The sequence below is a fragment of the Acipenser ruthenus genome, chromosome 23, assembly GCF_902713425.1.
Source record: "Acipenser ruthenus chromosome 23, fAciRut3.2 maternal haplotype, whole genome shotgun sequence".
NCBI classification, from domain to species: domain Eukaryota; kingdom Metazoa; phylum Chordata; class Actinopteri; order Acipenseriformes; family Acipenseridae; genus Acipenser; species Acipenser ruthenus.
In genome coordinates, this window is record NC_081211.1 from 26,411,367 (window position 1) to 26,431,414 (window position 20,048).

Consider the following 20,048-nt stretch of genomic DNA (forward strand, 5'->3'; position numbering starts at 1 on the left):
ACAGAAACATTCAATTTGGCCTACAAAATAATGAGAAGCCATAGAAAAAAAAAAAAAGCTAGTTTCAAATGATTCGGGGAAGTTGACCTTTTCTATAAGACTCTCTCTCCATAGCTGTGGTGAAAAGCTAAGTAGCAATAGCAGGCATGCTGTATAAAACGGTTATGCTTTGCAGCTGAACTAGATGAAATGGGACAAAGCATCCATGCAGGCTTTTTGTGTTCCCACACCGCATGGCTAAGCTGTTAAATTGTTTGCTTTAAAAAAAAAAAAAAAAAACAGCTGAAGAAATTTCTGCACAGTTGCCAGCTAAACATAAAGGGAATATGCTAAAAAAAAAAAGTCGTCTGTACGCCTCCTGTAGAATTGCAAATGACAGGACAGTACATCTGGATGCAGCGTGGTGCTTGGGCTTGGGATCATAGATTTATATTCAAAGACATGTACTGAAGGAATTTATTCATCTCATGTATTTAATTCTCATTTTAGTTTTGCAGCCCCACCTTTTATGGGGGTGAATTCTATCGTATTCATTTACAGCAACGTTTTGTCAAATCGAAGGATGAAAATAATCTTTTGCTTTCAATTCAAACGTTTCTTTCCCTAACAACTATAACAGACATCAACCTTGTCCTTTGTCATTACATATAAACAGCTACATACTGACCAGTTCCTTATGCAGGAGTATGCAATCCTTTATTTTCCATCCTAAACATGTACTGTGGCAAATATATCATTAATGACATTTTACTAAAATAATTTGTACTCACCGTATGGTTGCTATGCAATTACAGTACTTATTATAGGATGGTGAACTTATTATAGGTACTTATTATAGGTCAGTGTACGAGTGAGGGACTATTGGCATGAGTTGAAGTGAACTCATGTTATGAGTTTAGAAATAACCGATACACAGACACTTCCAGTCTTCTAGCTATTAATGCTCTACTGTTTTCTCAAGATTTTATGTTTTGAATTGACTTTGATTTACTCCAGCAGGTGATGTCAACAGTAATGAAAGTATGGTAGCACCTCAATATGGAGCAGTGAGGTTTGTAATGTGTTGTGTCACAAAGCATACAAAAACTAGCGCGCCGATTAGCTGAAAGTCTATATAATAAACTAAAAACAATACCCACAGTACTTCACATAGCAGCACAACATTACATTCTGGTTCCAGTAGACACGTTTCATTTTTTATTTGTGTTCCTTTTGAAGCTCCTTAAATGTGCTCTTACTATCTGGTTCATCATTACTGTCAAAATCAATTACATTTCTTCCAAGTTACTTAAGTTGTTTCATTCCAACTACTGTAATTGTCAAAGTTACTTTATTTAGTTCTAAGTTGCTAATTTACTTATGTTCTAACAAACTGTACTGTCTGTTTTCTGGGTTCTAATCTATCCGATTCCTTCCTTTATTTTCAAATACGGATTATCAACCACAGTTATTACTGTTATTTATTCATTTAAAGAAATAGAAAATCTGTTCATTGCTGTATATAGTTCTTAGAATTGGTTGAGAAAGCGTGTATCATGTGGTTTGTCTGACCAAATATATACAATGCTCCTGTCTGAACTATTGAATAGTCAGTATTTCGGGTTATTGTGAAATGGCGCCCCTAATGGTTAGGATCTTGGGCTGTTAAATCCTTTGCTTCTGGGGTGTGGTGCTGGTAATAAACAGGATTGTGCTGAAGTTTTATTCTTTTACACAGACAGAGAGGGGAGCAGCAGTATTCCTGTCCAGGTCGCCAGCCGCTCATTTCAGTGTCTGTGCTCTGCATCTGTATGTCTGTGCTGCAGTTGGTATTGTGCGTGTGTGTGTGTGTATTCTTGTGGCTATGCTGCAGTTTGTGTGTGTGTTTATTTATTTATTTTTACCTGTAAATGCTTTAGTCAAAAGCTGTCTTTGAACATGTATCAATAACTTTTTTTTTATTTTTAGATGATTTTTTTTTTTTATTATTCAGCAGAAAAGTGTTTGATATCTTGTAGGAAAACATATTTGAAGGTTCACTACACATGAACCCGCGAGCTGAGAAATTGTTTGCAACAACCAAGGCAGGTTCAAGCAAGGCAGAAGCAAATTGGTGTCTCAACCTTTACCTCTCTGTGGCATAAATAAAACAAGCTACAACAGGTAACAGTTTTTAAATGGAAACTTACACAGCATGTAGACATCCACAACGCATCACTGAAAACAGAATGGAGTTTCAATAGCAACACGGAGGGTCAATTGCAACGAACTGAAAGGAGCGTACTAACTGGGGATGATCCCGTGGTTAGTACGGGGGACGGTACTAAACTAGTACGCAAGTTAAGAACGACTGCAACAAACTGAGCAGCTCCAGACAGTCCCCAGCTGCGTATTAAATTGTTCTCAATTGCAACGAACCAGAAGTAACTGCTGTTGCCCTCTGGAGGATACTAAAACACGGTACTAAGTTAGTCCAGCAATTTCTGCAGACTAAAGACTTCTGATATCGTACTAAACGGAACAAATATGAAAAATCCCAAAATGTATTGCCAGCTTTTATGAAACTGAACTATTCATAACCAAAAATGATATAAAATTATTTGAAATCTTCTGGGCAAAAAAAAGGTCAAAACAAAAACAGTTCCATCCGTATTCAACTTAATGTAGGCTTATTTTATAAAAAAATAAATAAAAATAAAAAAATTCTGGTATGATTTTCCAGTGTCTCTACTTTCAGCCCCTTCCACAGATTTTTTTACACAGCGTTTAATACCGTGCTCGAGACCACTTTGGGGTAGTCTCGAGTACCGTTCTAAATTAGATCGCATCAGGTAGTGCGGTTAGTCAGAAGTGTGGAACCGAACTACATTTGTTGTGTATCCTCCAATATCCCAAAATGCTTTCTGATATGTTTTGGCACATGGATATTTCAAATACAGTACTCAGGACAGGCACCTGAAGGGGTTGAGAGAGACTATCAATACTGCTGTACCGTATACAATTTCTGGGTCTTGTTGTAAAATGGTGGATCATGGAGCAATGTGATCAGATGCCGAAATCAAGGCACATTGATCTCTGGAGCGATTTCAAATCGGTCAAGGAGAACTTCAGAGTTCAAAAAGAAATGCACACATTATGATAAAATGTACCTTGTGTTTAAGAAACAAATCCGTAACATTCATGTTAAGAAGCACTATGCCTTCCGTGGGCACGGGCTCCATATTTGCAAAATTGTAAACAGCCAGTGCATGTTTACATTCATGTACAATGATAACCATCTGCATTTTTTTTTTTTTTTAAATTACTGTTTTCTTCTAATTTTTCCATGACATTAAGACTTCTTACTGATCTGTTGCTAGGGCCAACCGCCCACCATTCCTTAGACATTTTACATCCACACGGAATTCTGCAGCATGATCCTGCAGAAGGCAGAATGATGTGGTGTCCCTCGTCATGAATTGTTCTTGTCAAGGTACATGGCCTACTAACCACAACCTCCTGAGAATACTGCTGAGGTGAAGCCAGCTCAGTGTGGTCCCTCTACTGGGAGCAAGACAGCAGAGGTGTTACTTTAGCTTTGCCATAGCAACTGGGGCAGACTGTGCATCAGGAGTGAAATTCACAGAGAGGCCTTCATGCCATAACATTTCTTGAAAGCTGGTGCCTACATTGTTATCGTTATTATTCTGTATTTAAAATAGATATTTTACACACACACACTTCTATGCACTACTGTTCTATCACAAGGCAATCCAGATAGAAAAGAACAGTTTCCAAATAAACTATACCTTACTGGATACATGGGATTCCTAATGATGTGATTGTTACGAGAGCTCAGTTGGGTTATTTGTGCCTGTTGTTGAGGACTTGTTTTACAGGGTCGTATCTATGGGGTTTACAGTCCCGGTATGCGTGACAGATTCTTTCCACAGCAGTACAGCACTGTGCTACAAGAAAAGTTAGCAGGGTATGAAGAATGTGTATTTCAGTTAAATGAGCACACAAGTTGGCAAAAGCAATTACGGAAAGAATTTCAGGGTCAATACATATTAAATCAATTTTGATAAAATGTTTTAAGGTTTTTGAAGAGTAACTTTTTATTCTTCTAAAATAAAATGTATTCCAACAAATACCCTGCTCTATCCTCTGATAATTCACTGTACCAGAAAAGGCACTTGCAATTTAACACCTGTGCCTTGTTAGACTGTATTTATGCAAGGGAATTGACTGAAATGTTATATTTAGGATTGTAATCAAACCCAGGGAAGTTTTACTGCCAACCACTAAGACTAAGCACCACTGAACATAATGGCATCCTAAATCTTCATTAAAGCTAGAGATACAATAATGAATGCATTGCATTTTATAGATGATCTGAAATGAAATCCAGCTCTGGTGCGGCTCCTGCAGCTGCAGCTGCTCAACTCAATTAATGAAGACCCTGTTTCTGCTTTTTAAAGACAGAACGGCTGTCTGGGGAATAATTGATTTTATTTACCTATACCAGGTGGACAGCATTTGTTAAATTATCATATGCCATGATAACATTTTAAATAGACAGAGAACCACGGCTGTTATCAGAATAATGTAATGGATGAGATTTCCAGTAAATGGATGTAACAAATTCTGTATTGCTTTATTGCTGGTCTTACCATTGAATTGCTCCCAATCCATGCAGAACAATTCAATGAAATGACTGCATCTGCTGAACAGTGGTGAAGAAGTTAAATTGTGTGCTGTTCATTCCCAGCGGAAAATGTAATTCCAACACAGATACCTTTTGCATGCCTATGTGTGTCAATTCCTGATTGCAGAATCCCATTAGATTATTACATCCAGCTATATAAGGCTTTCAAAGTTGAGCTGGGGAGAGGAAATTGGGAAGATTTCCAGAACAACATGCGTTCAGCTTGAAGCGTTTACAGAGCAGGCAAGTACATTTCTCATTACGTTTCCAAATCGGGGAATGCATGGCACAGATTTGAACTTCTCTGTCAGTTAATTGAAGATGCAGACATTTAATTAAATGGACACATCAATACTTATTTTGATGGTTTTTGCAAGACAAGTATCAAAAGGACAGCAGGTCAACCATTTAAAAACCAGTAGCATGTGAGGATGCTTTCACCAAGAAGAAAATGTGTAGCTGCATGACTGCAATCCAGAAATGTCCTTAACTACAAGGGCTATTATTGGTCTCTTTCAAATATATGAGTGCACTAGAGCACAGACAGATGAACATGAAAAAAGTACAGCACACTGCGCATCAAAACAGCTGAGAGATGAGCCTAAGGAGGACGTTCAAATTCAGCGGGATTAAAACGGGTAGTTTTGATCTAAATCATAAAAGAGATCACATGAAGCAAAAAAAAATAATGGTATTTTTGGGATTAGTACCAATCTGGGATCTGGGGGACTGCAAGAGAGATAATGCCCCTGGAGCTCGTATCTCTACTTAACACACTCTGTTTGTCTCGTCCAGCCCCTATGCATTAATCTGGTGCATGGTGATCCCAGAAAATGAGAGGCATGTTTTTATTACATCCAGAAAAGCATTGGCAGGCTACTTCATAAGGCACTTTAGCTTTAATAATTGGGTGATGTACGGTTATAGCTATATGTAACATGGAAGCTTATTTATGCTCTATCTCTTTACTTTATTTGTTAAATGGTGTGCATGCATACCAAGATGTATTAAAAAATACAACTGGATTCAAATTAGAGGCCTATTCATAAGGTACTTCCCATTCTTTTTTTTTTAACAAAATACTGATTTTTCCTCCAAGACGGTGTCTTCTCTTGTTGGCTGGTCTAAATTACTGCCCAAAAAGGTTATTGGTTTGTACATGTACATTTTTCTTGAACACACCACTGACATGATTAATGAATCTGTTTTAAAAGGAAAACTTTGTTTCGGGTCAATACGACAAATGCTGCCAAATTCAAACTTTTTTTTTTTTTTGTTATGCATTGAACATACTTTTAATGTAGTAGTTGTAACTTTAAGGAGGCAAAGAATCAATCAAACAAATATTTCAGTGCCAGCCCAGCATAATCCTAACAATAACGCATCCAAATATGTGCATTCCAGCATCACATGGCCAACAAGCTTGAAATATGTAAACATTCCTCTGGGGGTTCTTTGGCAGCTGTTTATAATAATGCTCCCCTCATTATCTGACATTTTTCAAAATAAATATATTAATCGTAACAAGAGCACCAGTGAATTAGTATCGACAGGGATTTGTAAATTCAATTATCAAGTGCTGACTGGAGTGATATAATACAATTGACACTAATGAAAATAGTATTTGCTTTTTTTTCTGACATCGTGACATTTACTTCCCTATGTTTTGTGAAGAGGAACACGAGACTGTTCCTGTCCTTGATAGATTTGGTAACCAGAATTCCATTTTGGAACCAGTGAGGTGTTGCACGAAAATGTCCCTATGAGCCCCGTGAGATTGAAAACCTTGACCTTTCATTCCACTCTGGCAGAACAAGTCACAGCACATTGACTTGATGTATGAGTGCAGAAAACAGCAACGGAAGTAGTAAGAGATTTTTTTTATTATTTTTTGGTTAAGACAAATAGAGTTTACAAGACAGCTAACTAAGGTATATTAGGCTTATTTCAATTAATTGAAATCCGACATGATTTTGTGCAGAGGAATTCTTTTTAAAAATAAAATAATAATTCAGCCCGGTTCATTAATCTTCCATAGTTCACAGGGCTGTTGTATTGGCCTCAATAAATCTCATTAGAGCTCTTCCCAGACTGAACTTTAATTTCTTTTACTCATATTTACTGTTGAAATTTTGCATTTAATTTATTATATTTTATTTGAAGTCCAAACAGGTTTTTAATCATGGAAACAATGTGTAACATATTGACAACATTCCGGTATCCATTCATGCAGATTTTGATGCTGTACAACATTCTTATGGAGTTGTTAGACAAGTTAACTCCCTGGGCTCAGCTGGAGCAATATTGATAGGACAAGAATTTGCTTTTAAACCACAACGCCTAGCCAGAAACTTCATTTATTATTATTATTATTATTATTATTTATTTCTTAGCAGACGCCCTTATCCAGGGCGACTTACAATTGTTACAAGATATCACATTATACATTATTTCACATTATACAGATATCACATTATTTTTACATACAATTACCCATTTATACAGTTGGGTTTTTACTGGAGCAATCTAGGTAAAGTACCTTGCTCAAGGGTACAACAGCAGTGTCCCCACTGGGGATTGAACCCACAAGTCCAGAACCCTAACCACTACTCCACACTGCTTTAACAAAAAAAGAAAAAGCCACTCTAAAAGATCAAAGAGCAATTAAAATCAGAGTGCAAGCCAAGAAATATAAAAGAAAAAAAACAGATGTAAAGTGATATGAGACAAATAAAACATCCCATTTTCTGCGGAAATGGTTTTATCAAGGTTGACTAAAAGCTGACTATTTATAAATGTAAAAAGCAAGGTTTATAGCCTTTTTTCTTCTCTCTCTGAAATGTCAATGACATTCTGAGGGTGAGACACCACTCTTGGTACAATTATAAAAGAGTTGTTGCTACAACTAGGTTATAAATATTGTGGAACGTCTTGGAGTTCCAAAAACAAATTCACAGCTTTCATCTACTGGGGTGACACATTCTCAATATACTACCAATAGCTGTAATGTAAAGAAAGAAAAATATATATAAATTTGGTATGAATTAAAAAGACCAACATGTATGTGGCTTTATAGACCTATACATTGTTTGTGTCTTCAAACTGCATGGAATACACACTGCTTGCTTTCACAGGAAATGAGCAGACACGGAGCTGCTGGTATATAGGCAGTGATCATTACTTGGGCTGAGAGGATTCTGGGTGCTGCTCAAACCATGCAAGCATTACCTCGAGTTCTGCTGAGGATCACTCAAGTTGTGCAGTCCTGCTGTGGAATAAATTGAGCAGCTCCAGCTTAGTCTCTCGTTTTCATACCCCGTATCATCCTAAACTCGAAGCATAAGTACACCGACACAATTTTCAGTATTCAAAAACAAAAAAAGAAAAGCGGAATCTCAAAGGGGAGTTATTCAATAGTAAGCCATGAAAGGACAGAATAGGATCAAATCAATGAAAACTGAAAAAAGATCTTTATCATTTAAAGAACAGCTGATTCTGCCTTTCTAAAACTACAACGCTACTCTACATCACAGATTGAAAAAAGTAAGATGGGGAGTCATTGCGAGGGGGAGACAGCGCTGTTTACTTTGACTTCCCGGACTTCTGGTACAGACTGTATGTATCCTTAATAGCAACACTGTTCAGCATTCTTTGAAAAAATGTCATGTCTCTTAATGCTGACAAAACTCCACTTGCGTAGCTAAGCAACAGGGAATAGTCAGGGAATTTAAGCTTTAGAATTGTGCAGTATCTTCAATTCATGGGATGGCATCTGCACACGGTAGAAGACGTAACAGTGTACTGGCGTGCACCAAGTCCAGCAGTCTTCTGTTAAACTGGTAACTTTTTCCTTTTAAAAGTTCAGTAAATGAGATTACCGGAATATCTTTTACTGACAAACCATGTAACACAATTATCAGATCCATGAAGAAAAAAAAAAATCTACTTAACACCCCAGATTTTTTAAAGTCTAAAGCATCTGTTGGCATTACCCGTTTTTCACGGTTTAATTTTCACCTTTTAATAGCACAGTATCACTTCAGAGACACATGACAGCAACCCTACTGGCACTGTTGCCATTTAAAACCATGGAATATCTGCTCACAAAATACCTAAAGAAATAACCACAGTGCTTGAGAATTGGGTGGACATTTACATGATGAGTCATACAGCCTAATAACTATTCTTTAAATGTGATAAAAATAAATAAATAAAAAAATAAATTTCAATTCCATACGTTTCACAGCTTACACAAAATTAGCATTTGCCAAGCACGGTCATATCGTTCAGTTACAAGTACCTGTAGATAGGTTTCTGGTTTATTTATTTATTTTTCATTAAAAGTCGTGTTGCAGTGAGAGCCTCTTCAGATGTTGGGTTTTAGCCCTGCAGAGGTAGCAATCAATAACTCATCACTTACAACAGTGAACAAAACAAACCACGTCCCCATTAAATCAAAATAATCAAAACTACCAGGTAGAAATAACAATCGCGACCAAACAGGTCCACGTGCGTTTAGGCAATTACAAAATGTAGGAACCTGTACCTTACCGACATGCTGTTGAAAATGACATGTCTGTAGCTACACTGTTTTTACACCCATGTGACACATACTTACAGCAATATATATATAAAACCACAATTAAAATATTATTAAATGGTAATTGCAATGAAAGTACAATATACAGGGATGGTAAAAAGACTCCTATTGCATTGCAGTTTCTCCCATTCCAGGTTTTATTACAAGCTTGATTAGCCACAGTGTAGCGGTAACAATCTCAGGTGTGTCTTAAACATAGTAAAACCAGGAATGGATCAAACTGCTATGCAATAGCAGGATTATTTCCATTCCTCAATATGTATGTATATATTTGAGCTAAAATATAATAATAAGTAATGTACTTGTATATTGAAGTGTATCCCAAATGACTAACACTAAAGCGAGTGACAAACTGTTGCTGCCCAAAGTAAATGAGTGCAGAGGACAGATATCAACAGGGATCAGCCCCTCATGCAAATAAATGAAAAGCCCATTCTCATGACAATGGTCCTCAGTGCATTAGTGCACCACATGACTGTCAAACATGCTCAACTGCAATTCCATTCATTGTGTGGGCAGTCGGGCAATTTGAAGCAGAACGAGTGGGGCAATGTGAGGTGCTGGGAAGTCAGTACTGGTCCAAATCACAGACTGCTACAAATGTGAGGTAAAAACTGGGTTTATTACAACACCGTTAAGTGGAAGTTATTTACATTTTCTAATGTTAATACTAGTTATTCTTCAGCGATGATAAATATATGCACAGCTGCTGTATTGTTGTACTGAACTTTCCTGCTCACATTAAAAAAAGCCTTCACACATGGCTTGGGCCCTTGAGATGCTTTTTAGTGAAACAATCCCTGTATCGCGCTACAACCATCTCCATCTAATTATTATAAACCCAACTGGATGCATAATTGAAAAATCATTTATAAGAGATAGTGCTGCTCATAAAAATGTTAAGACTACCAGAGGCATTTAACGTTTACTATTCTAAACTAGATTTAAAAAAAAAAATTATATAGGAGACCATAAAAAAAAAGATTTTCAGTAATTTCACTGCAGGATACAAATGGCCCATGCAGGCCCTAATTTGAATAGATGAAGCCACACATCAATACTTTATGGCGAGACATGTATTTCAATTTATTATTATTTTTTTATTTAAAAAAAAGGATAAAAATGGAATCATAAATCTATTAATTGACAAAGTAGTTATTTGACCCTAAGGCGTATTGTAATGGACCATTACAAAACGCTTCTCTGATCTTTTAACTCACTTTAAGTCGGTTACATATGAATGAGGTGACAAGCAAAGCTTGTATCACGTAATTATGGCTTTTTGCCATTTTACAGTGACAAGATTTTATTTATTACATTCATTAATTTAATTTGTAACTTTCACAATGGCTTATGCCAAGCAGGAGTCAAGTTGTACAACATGGAGCAATACTTTACATGTTGCAAGGTTGGAAAGGAACAAAACTCCCATCCATTTTGAACTGGAAATGCATGAAGTCCCAAGCCACCAGAAAGAAATATTATGAAAAATAAATAAGTTTCACAGCTTGGAATACAGGCCACTGTGCGTTTAGGATTCCCTGCACAAAGCCTCCAGCCAAGAGTTGCAGGATTATTTTTGCAGGGCTGGGGTTAGGGTTGGGCCTAGAATGAAAACAAAGTGGAAAAGAGTAGTTCTTCAGTAATTTAAAAAGGGAATAAAATGGGGCTTTGGGTTAGGTTTAGGCTTAGGGTTATTGACAAACCACTACTACTAAACATGAACAGTAATAATAATAATAATAATAATAATAATAATAATAATAATAATAATAATAAACTGAAAATGTCTTTAAATATACATCAAATAAAGCATAACATGCAGTTTATAAAAAATGTGTATATATCATCCCTCTCAAAATATTTAAGAAACTAATTGTAGAAAAACTAGAATGTTCATAGTTTCAAAAACAAAAAAAATCAATTACGGTTGCTTGAAGAAATGTTGATTAATTCACACTTAAATAAAATAAATATAAAACACTGTTATGCTGTTATTGCCATAGGTATTGTTATAATTGTGTTTATTCTGAGTGTTTACTTTGAGATGAAAGTGACAGCTTCAAGCTCAGTGTACTAAAAAGTGTTGACAGCTGCTGAAATAAAAGTGCTAATGATCAAGATGTATCCTTTATTTTGCTCAATAAACCCCCTTGTGGGTCACCCACACAGACTCACTTATCTTTAGTGCATCGGTTATGAAAAGCAGAGCTTATGCCCTCAAACCTTCCCCAAAGATTCCCGTGACTTATTATTTATAGGAGGGTACACCTCCTGTTAGAGAAGCTTGCTTTTTTACTATAGAGACAGAAGAATCCAATATATGGTTTTGTATCAGTTTTATTGTCACCACTTATCATGCTGTTTTGCGGTAATGCAAATTAAAAACAACTGGTCTTCGGTATGTCTTGCAATTGCATTTGTCCCCAGCCATGCTTCTACTCTGACTTTTACCAATTTTAAGCTGCAAATGGACATTCCCGAGTTAAAACAGTCAGGGTTAGGTGGGTTTTTTTCTGTTCATTGCACGGAGGTTTGTTATTACAGTTTCTTCTCTGATCAAGTCTGTCGTCCTTCAATGACATGGACTACTGATCAGTTGGTTCTTTAAAGTTTATTTATCACCATCGCAGAAAGTAAATAATGGAGACATAACAGTCCGCAAACTCCTGACAATCCCTTGTGTTGATTAAGCGTTATTTAGGTAGTGAGAATGGGTTATAGATACATACTACAAGCAACAAGATTTGAGTAGTAATACAATATAATTTGTTAAATAAAAGGAGGGTTAAGGATAGGATGAGGTCACATGAACAGTACCCAATAAACTACATGCAAATGTGTCGATTTAAAACAGCTAAACTATATTCACAGCATGACATTTTGTTGAAAGCGTTTTAACACAAAAATGCATGTGTCAAGTTTAACATCCGATCAAATGTTTTATAAATATGGCCCTATATGCTTAAAAACAGAAAAATATTACAATCCTCCAAAACAGCAATAGAGCATTCTGCCTTGACCTGAAAGTACCTCACCTCGTGGGGGGTGCAGAGTTTAATTATTTCTCTAAGCACTGCCTCCCCGGGACTTCCTTTCATTTATATTACATGATCCAGTTTGAGCTCTTTGTTGTACTAAAGAGTCTCTGTTAACACATGTTTCTGCACAGGGAATATTAAAGAGAGATGCACAGAATTATTGCAAACCTGAAAAACACTGCAATATAAAGTCTTTGTGTTTACCAGTATTCACACACACACACATATACACACAGACGTATAGTATTGGTGAACCATCATTTAATACAGGACACTGCCACAGATATTTATTATTTGTAAAGTTTTATTATTAATTTGCAGTTTTTCTGGTGCCTAAATGCAAAAAGTATTCCTGGAACCATACCGCTAGAAATGGTCATTCAAAAGATTACTGTATCGAATGTATCACAACACACATACAACCTAAATTTAGTTCTGCCTAACAATTCTATAAGCTGTGCATGATTTTTAACAGATGGTTACAGGGCTACCGATGCAGAGCGCCCGCTAGTTAACACATGACGCATGGATCTGTTTTTATTTAAATTTTTTTATATTGGTCTCCCAGGAGTGTCTCTCTCATCCTCGTTTAAAAAGTGATCCAGAATTAGTAGGCATTAGAAAAAGAAAATTAAATGGGATTGTTCCGTCCTTGAGATTCACAGTTTGATTCTTTTTTTTTTTGTGCAGATAATTCATGTTTGCATTTCAACAACCCAATAAATTTGCTATCTTATTCAGCCATCTGCCAAGCTGTTTGCAGATAAGGAAAAAACACTCACTGCAGGGTCCAGTGTCGTTCTGTAACCATGTGGTCTGCCACTTTTATAAGCAGGTCTGCAAGAATAACACGGAGGAGGCGGTGCCCGAACCGGCGACCCCGTGCACCGCAATCAACCACAATGCAGACGAGTCCACTCTAATTCATCGTTATACAGTTTTAACCTCATCTCATCGACACAGGACAGGACAGAATCCGTTACACAAACCCACAGGTCTTTTCTCTGGGACTGCTAGACTTATAATTAACTGATAATATCTTAAGTAAATCGGTAACTTTCTGCATGGGATTCTTTATTTTTTATTTTTATTGTCTGGCCATCTCTTTACTAATGTTCTTTCAAGAACAGTAATTCCGTAAAACCTCCCAAACTGACCTCATTCTTTCAAAGTTTGCTTTTAAAACAATGGGAAGCCAGCAAATAGAAGCTGGCAATGTACAACACAGCGCTCTTCTATTCCCTTCTCAAGGCATTTCAAAGAGATCTTGCTTTTTCCCTGCCAGAGGCAGCTCTGAAAAGTGTCCTTTCACAGCATTTGAAAGCTAACATTGGGGCATCTTGGATCTAGTCTGCAGGTTCTTTACACCTTGGGAGGACAGTAGCTGTCTCTGCTCTGAAATGTTATTCCGTTAGTCCGGGAAACAGAGAGATCCAAAATGTGCTGCATGTCTCTAAGAAATGTTTGTGATCTTTGTCCCGTCCCGTCCCGTCCCCCCCCATGCTATTTGTATCCTACATTTCCAATGAAGAATGTCAATACAGATTCAAGACAAGTGCTAAATTGGTAGCCTGTAAATACCCACATTTCTGATGAGGGTCTGGTTACTGAATGCTTATTCCAAAACAAAATCTAATCTAATTTTTTCTTTTATTATTATTATGATGATGAGGATGATACTTTAGAGGATATTGCAGTATTAAATCTATCATTTAATTAGCTAGCATGTGCTGAGAGATTATCACAAAATAGTTTTTTAATCACACTGTTGCATTGGGACTAGAGAAAGTGTTTTTGCACAAAAAAAAAAAAAGAAAAATCAACATGTTAGCAGGTTGCCTGGCCCATGCCTGCTCCTACATACTAACAGAAATGGTGCAGTTTATATTAAGCATGCTTTAGTGTGTTACTGCCACTGGCAGCTAATTAACCTCAACTCATTTGCACTTAGAAGGCATAAAAGACTGTGCCGCTTCCAAATTGATTCAATTGGACAAAAATTGTTATCGTTATGAAAGGAGATAACAAAAGTGAATTCAAAGAATAAAGTACAAGGGACAAGATAGAATGGTTCAAGAAGACTGGCAGTATCTGTTTATTTAAAAGATAGTGGCAGTGGGTCATTATATGCCCCCAAGCTGCAGGAGTACATTGCCGCGGTACATTGTATTCCACTATAAGCCAACTGGTAATGTAATGCTGCCTTCCTTTTTGCAACTGAAAGTTAACATGGGCCATTAGTAAAATCCTGTGAGGAGACCCCAGCCTGTTCTTTTAAAAACATACAGTGGTCAATTCAAATTGTTCTAAATGCCACCTACATTTTAAACCATTTTACAGACTCAAATACTGCAGACTAAAGAGACTTGCATGCTCGGTTTTGATTTTCCTAACCTTGGTCTACAAGAGAGACGTATATTGAGTGCCTATATATTTATGCCCATCGGGTGATTTCAATTGACTGTGGGTGTACTCGCTTGTAAATACAGCACATGGCAAGGACTTACAGAGAGGACACAATGTTATTTTATGGCTGTAGACTCATTAAAAAGGTGTGCAGGAGTAAATAAAAAAAAAGCCCTCTCCCCTCCCCTAATTGGCCAATACAGCCCTCAAACTCCTGGTAGCCCAGTTGACATTCAAAGAAAAAGCATTTCTAATCCTGTAAAATTGTAGGCACGCCTCATTTCAGGGTTTTCCTGGTTAAAATTTCATATTGACAGAGGAGTGAGAACAAGAGAAAGAGAGGTACAGATGAAATCCTGGAGAGTTGTACACTCAGGTTAAGGGTTGTGTTCATCCGCCTGAGAGCACGAGCTGACCTTTTAAGCAAGCATCTCTCGTCAATGTCTGATGACTGAGACAGTCCAAGAATATAAAACTTCCAATAGTGGTAGAAATATCAACAAAGGATTACCTCACCTAAAGCTGCCCTTTAAAGGAAAATGTCAGATGCTGTGAAAGATTCCTGGCCGATTCCTGGCGTCGGGAATCGATTCAATCTTTTCCATCAGCAGTCTGCGCACAATCCTGTATGTTAATGAACTGCTTCATTTTAGAATCACCTGGACTTTAATAAAAGGGAAGAGTAAAGGGTTTTTACAGGAATAGAGTATTACTGTACAGATGTATGAGATATCTAACCATACATTACACTAACTCATGCCACTTAAAAACTCTATATTGACAAATGGTATATTCAGGCAAAAACAGAAGATAAACAGATACCTGAAAGCAACTTTTGGCAGTATAGCCTAGGCACATGTTAGCATATCAAATCATTAAAATCAGGATAACCGATTCATGTATCTTTAGAAATCAGTTAGTTTTAATAGCTTTTGCAAACGCCAACAGCTACTTTTAGAGAATGTCAAGGGAGAAGTGACTTTTTAACTAAATGTGTCTGCAGTGAATGGAGATGGATTGATTGAAAAAGTGAGCGCATTTCAACAGAGGCGCAGGTATGACAAGGCAATGAATCATAGGGCAAATCAGGGGTCCACTTTACATCACAGGGAGTTTACTGCAAGCTTGCTTTCCTGGCAGCTTCTCTGTGCTCGATCTGCTGGAAAAATATCTAGCTCTGCCCGACCTCTAAGTGTTGTCAGTTCGGAAATGCAGGACTCTAATAAATACACTCACCTTGAATAACCTCAAGATGAGGAGAGGCCGGGTCTAGAACAGGGACCTCAAGGCTCTGAAATAATGGTATGGAAAGTAGTCTCACGAGTGTGGCATCTGTAGGCTAGTACAAGAGTCTTGAACTAGCCTACAGATGCCTTGAACTAGCCTACAGTATAATAATATTATTATTATTATTATTATACTTTTGTTGCCTGTTTTACCCCAACATTGTATTAAAAGATTAACTTATTCATTAAAAGTGACAAAATGGTGTGTCTTGCATTCTTTATAAAAGCAGCTATGCCTGAAAGAACCCCCTCTCGCTTCTCCAGTATCAAAGACAACATTTCAATGGAAAGACACTGGGGTTAATGCAGTGCCAGGTCTATAACAGAAAAAAAGAGCACAATACTATGTGTGGACAGGGGAAGAATGGACCTCTAGATTACTTTACCCTGCAGGTGATACAGCAGCTGTGATTGTCTTCATCTACTCTGTAAGAGAGGCAGTTCCAACAACATGTGTTTGACCCATGGGTTTATATCTGCCTTTCTTCTGCTGTCTCCAGGTGTCGTTTCTAGGGTGCAAGATTACTAGTAAACACTGATGAATAGTAGATACCAGCTAATATCAAAACGATTGCTTGGAGTACAGTGCTCATCACCACAAAAGCCTCTAAAATTCAATTGCACCTACCAGTAATTTTGTACAAAACAAATTACAGCCAGAGACTGAATAATCATTAAATATAGTCTCATGCAGAACCTACGCAGGCTAGAATGGAAAGCACTAAAACAGTTTTTTTTTCAAACGCCTTGATACCAGTAAAGGGCACAAGCCATTGACATGTGTAAACCTTTCACACCATGCTGATTTGCACACAGTACTCAAAACACAGCTTGATCTAGTAAGAGCTGTTTTTGAGAACTTGCAGAAACCCCTGCCCCCTACAAGAAAAGCCATCTGCTTTTCCACCTGACTTCATATGTTTTTAAAAGACATGGCACACATGCTGCCAACTTCTAATGCCTTTCAGAAGACATTTTATCTTTATTTTACAGTTTGCCATTTATGGCACTTCACATGTATACATTACAGCTGCATATTTGCAAGAGAAAGGCAATGTTCCTATTAAAAAGGAAAATTAATTGTTGTGCAAACCCCAGCATTACTTACACTGTAACTAGAACAGGTGCAGCAGCTGTGGTGGGTAATACAACACAGAATATTAAAAGTGCTTCAATATTGTATCAATATTGCAAAAGAAAGTTCGTCCTCGTTTTACGGGATATGTAGAACACGTGTCACTCTCCTACAGTCCTACAGCCTTGTCCAGACTGATAAAAGGGGAACGCTCACCCTCTGCCAAACAAACCGCAACACTCGGTTCCAATCAAATCAAAAGAAGAATATGGGTTTAGTAAAATCAACACACATACATTTCAATCAATATGCCTTTGCGCATATGTTCCACCTTGTATATGATTTAATTAGTAGGCTACAACTGTGCTAAATTAAAAGTTCAGCTACCGTCTGATATGCTTATTTAATAATAAACTTGTGTATATAAACCCAGTACTTAACATTCATTGAAAATGGTCCTGCAAAGCCCATAATGCTTTAATTAAATTTAAATGTCAAAAATACCATTAAATGAAATGAATACATCCAGTGTAATTTGGTTACTGCATTCTTTATATATAAACAGTATAAATAAAAAGAAGCTTTGATGAATCGCAACAATTAAATCCCACGGAAATAAAGCTACAACTTGAACTTGGAAGAACGCACACTTTCTGTTAGGAACTGGCTGCTCTTTTCTACCAGGTCTGTGCAGTGTGTATCACTACTTCTCCAAGTACACAACTTATGCATATCATCCAATACCCTATTAACAACTCAACCAACTGTATCTAAATAATGCACAGTTATCATTGGACTGTAAATTTCTCTCCGTTCACCGTTTTTCTATAAATTGTAAAATATGAATGAAGGCGAACAAATCCAATTAATTACAAAAACAAACACTATTAGAGCTGGGTCTGAATATTACATAGGGGATCAGAGTATTTTAAATAGCTGCTTGAAACACAAGAAACAGCCTTAGAACTCATACATGAATCCCTGAGAAGAACGTAGTTATGTTCTTGTGAATCTTTCATTAATATTTTTTTTTTTTTAAATGACTAACCAAATGGCCAATTGGCAACAGACTTCTTCAAAGAAATGCAACATAAAATGGATTACACATTTATAGATGTGGTTCAATTTGACACAAGGAACTGTAATTTAAACAGTGAGAAACCAGCTGTTTGATGACCAAATTGAACCAATTAAACCACTGACCAGGCCCTACAGTACTGCTAATTCATTCATTACACCCATTTCATTAGCAGTGTAGTTGCCTACCCAGATCAAGCCAATGAGAGTAGGTTGACCCAATCGTTAGTCAAGCATAAAAATGTGTTCTAAAGAAATATAAAAGTCGCTAGAGTCCCAAAGCTCCACCTAAAGGTAGGCAGGCTTCGCCAGCAGTGCAAGCTTGAAGCTCTGCAGGCAGTCCAGATGAGTTTACACATTTCTGAGCAGGATGGGAATTAGGAACAAAGAGATGACAAGGTGTTACATTAACAGCAGCAACAAGCGATAGACAAAACACTGCATTGCAAATCTGCTGTAATTTGGCTACTCCAATAATACCGGCAGTCTCCAGACTATTTCTTTGATTGGAAAGCATCCAATGTGGACAGGGTACAGCTACTCTGCATGGTCTAACTGCATTGACACAGAGGATTGTTTTGTATTACTGCTGCAGTATACATGCGGTTTTTACAAAGTGTGCTTAAGCTTCGTCTTCAACAAAGGGACTAAGCTGCTAAAGCTGCAGTGTAGAATTACTCTTGGGGTGAACAACAAATATTTATGAGCACAGGCAGAAGGGTTATGAGCATACTGGTCTGGTCCTAAATCACAAGACTGGCTTGAAACACAGCAACTCCATAAACAAATAATACTGTACAAAATGTACTCACTTTTCATAGCTATGGATTGCTCGGCAAAGTGAGATAGCAAATAAAAAACACATTTAGAAAAGCTTTTTGATTCCTTGTCATACAGTAACAACCCAATTAAAAATATATTAGCCAGAAGTGTACAACAAACGCTGTCCTGACGTCCCGACAGGCTTCATGTAAAGCACACTCTTATTAATCCATTATTTTTCCAGAGGTTTTTTGTTCAGTTTTAAGTGTCACGAAAGTTGTAGTTTAGTCCCTGAAGAAATATTGAGCAATTTCTTTTTTTCTCCTCCTCTTAAATTAAAACTTTTAAAAAAAGAATGTAAATGCCTAACTCTCTCTAAAACAGCTGAGAAAAGGTTTCATGGACAGAGTACCTCAGGAGGATAATTTAATGCTATATATTAATTGGGTAACACTTTAATTACTGTGTATTTACATAGTAGTTACTCAGTAAATACATGTGTACTTACACATTGCAATGTTATTAGGCATAGTTACAAAGCACTTAGTGTAAGTCTTTTTTGCAAAATATATGCAAGTACACAATTGTATCAGAAAAGGGTTAGGGTTATATTGTGCAAAAATATTTACATATTAAGTATATTGCACCTATGCATAATAAAATTGTAATTATGTGCAAGTACACATGTATTTGAGTAACTACTATGTAAATACACAGTAATTAGAGACACAATTTAAAGTGTTACCCTTAATTGAAGTGTAAGTAGCTTCAAATGCAATATGAATGGCTTTATACATCTCCTCTACCTCATTCAGAGTGGTTCTGGGTGCTCTGTCTATACACTGTGTATGAGTACTTCGGATTCTTCTAACAAGCTCAAAAGCTCAATAAAGGCTAAAAATGATATTAAGCAAATCAACTCGGACCCACTCTGAGCGACTTTAAACACCATAGAACCCATACGTGAAATGTACAGTAAAAACAATGAAATTGGCATTAAAAAGCTAGTGAAACTTAAATGCATGGGCTTCTGAGGTATGAGGGCTGCTGTGGTTCTGCGATACACCACAACAAGATGAAACAGTTCTGTGTTATTTGCCAACTTCTATAAAAGAAAGAAATGAATCTCGCTAAA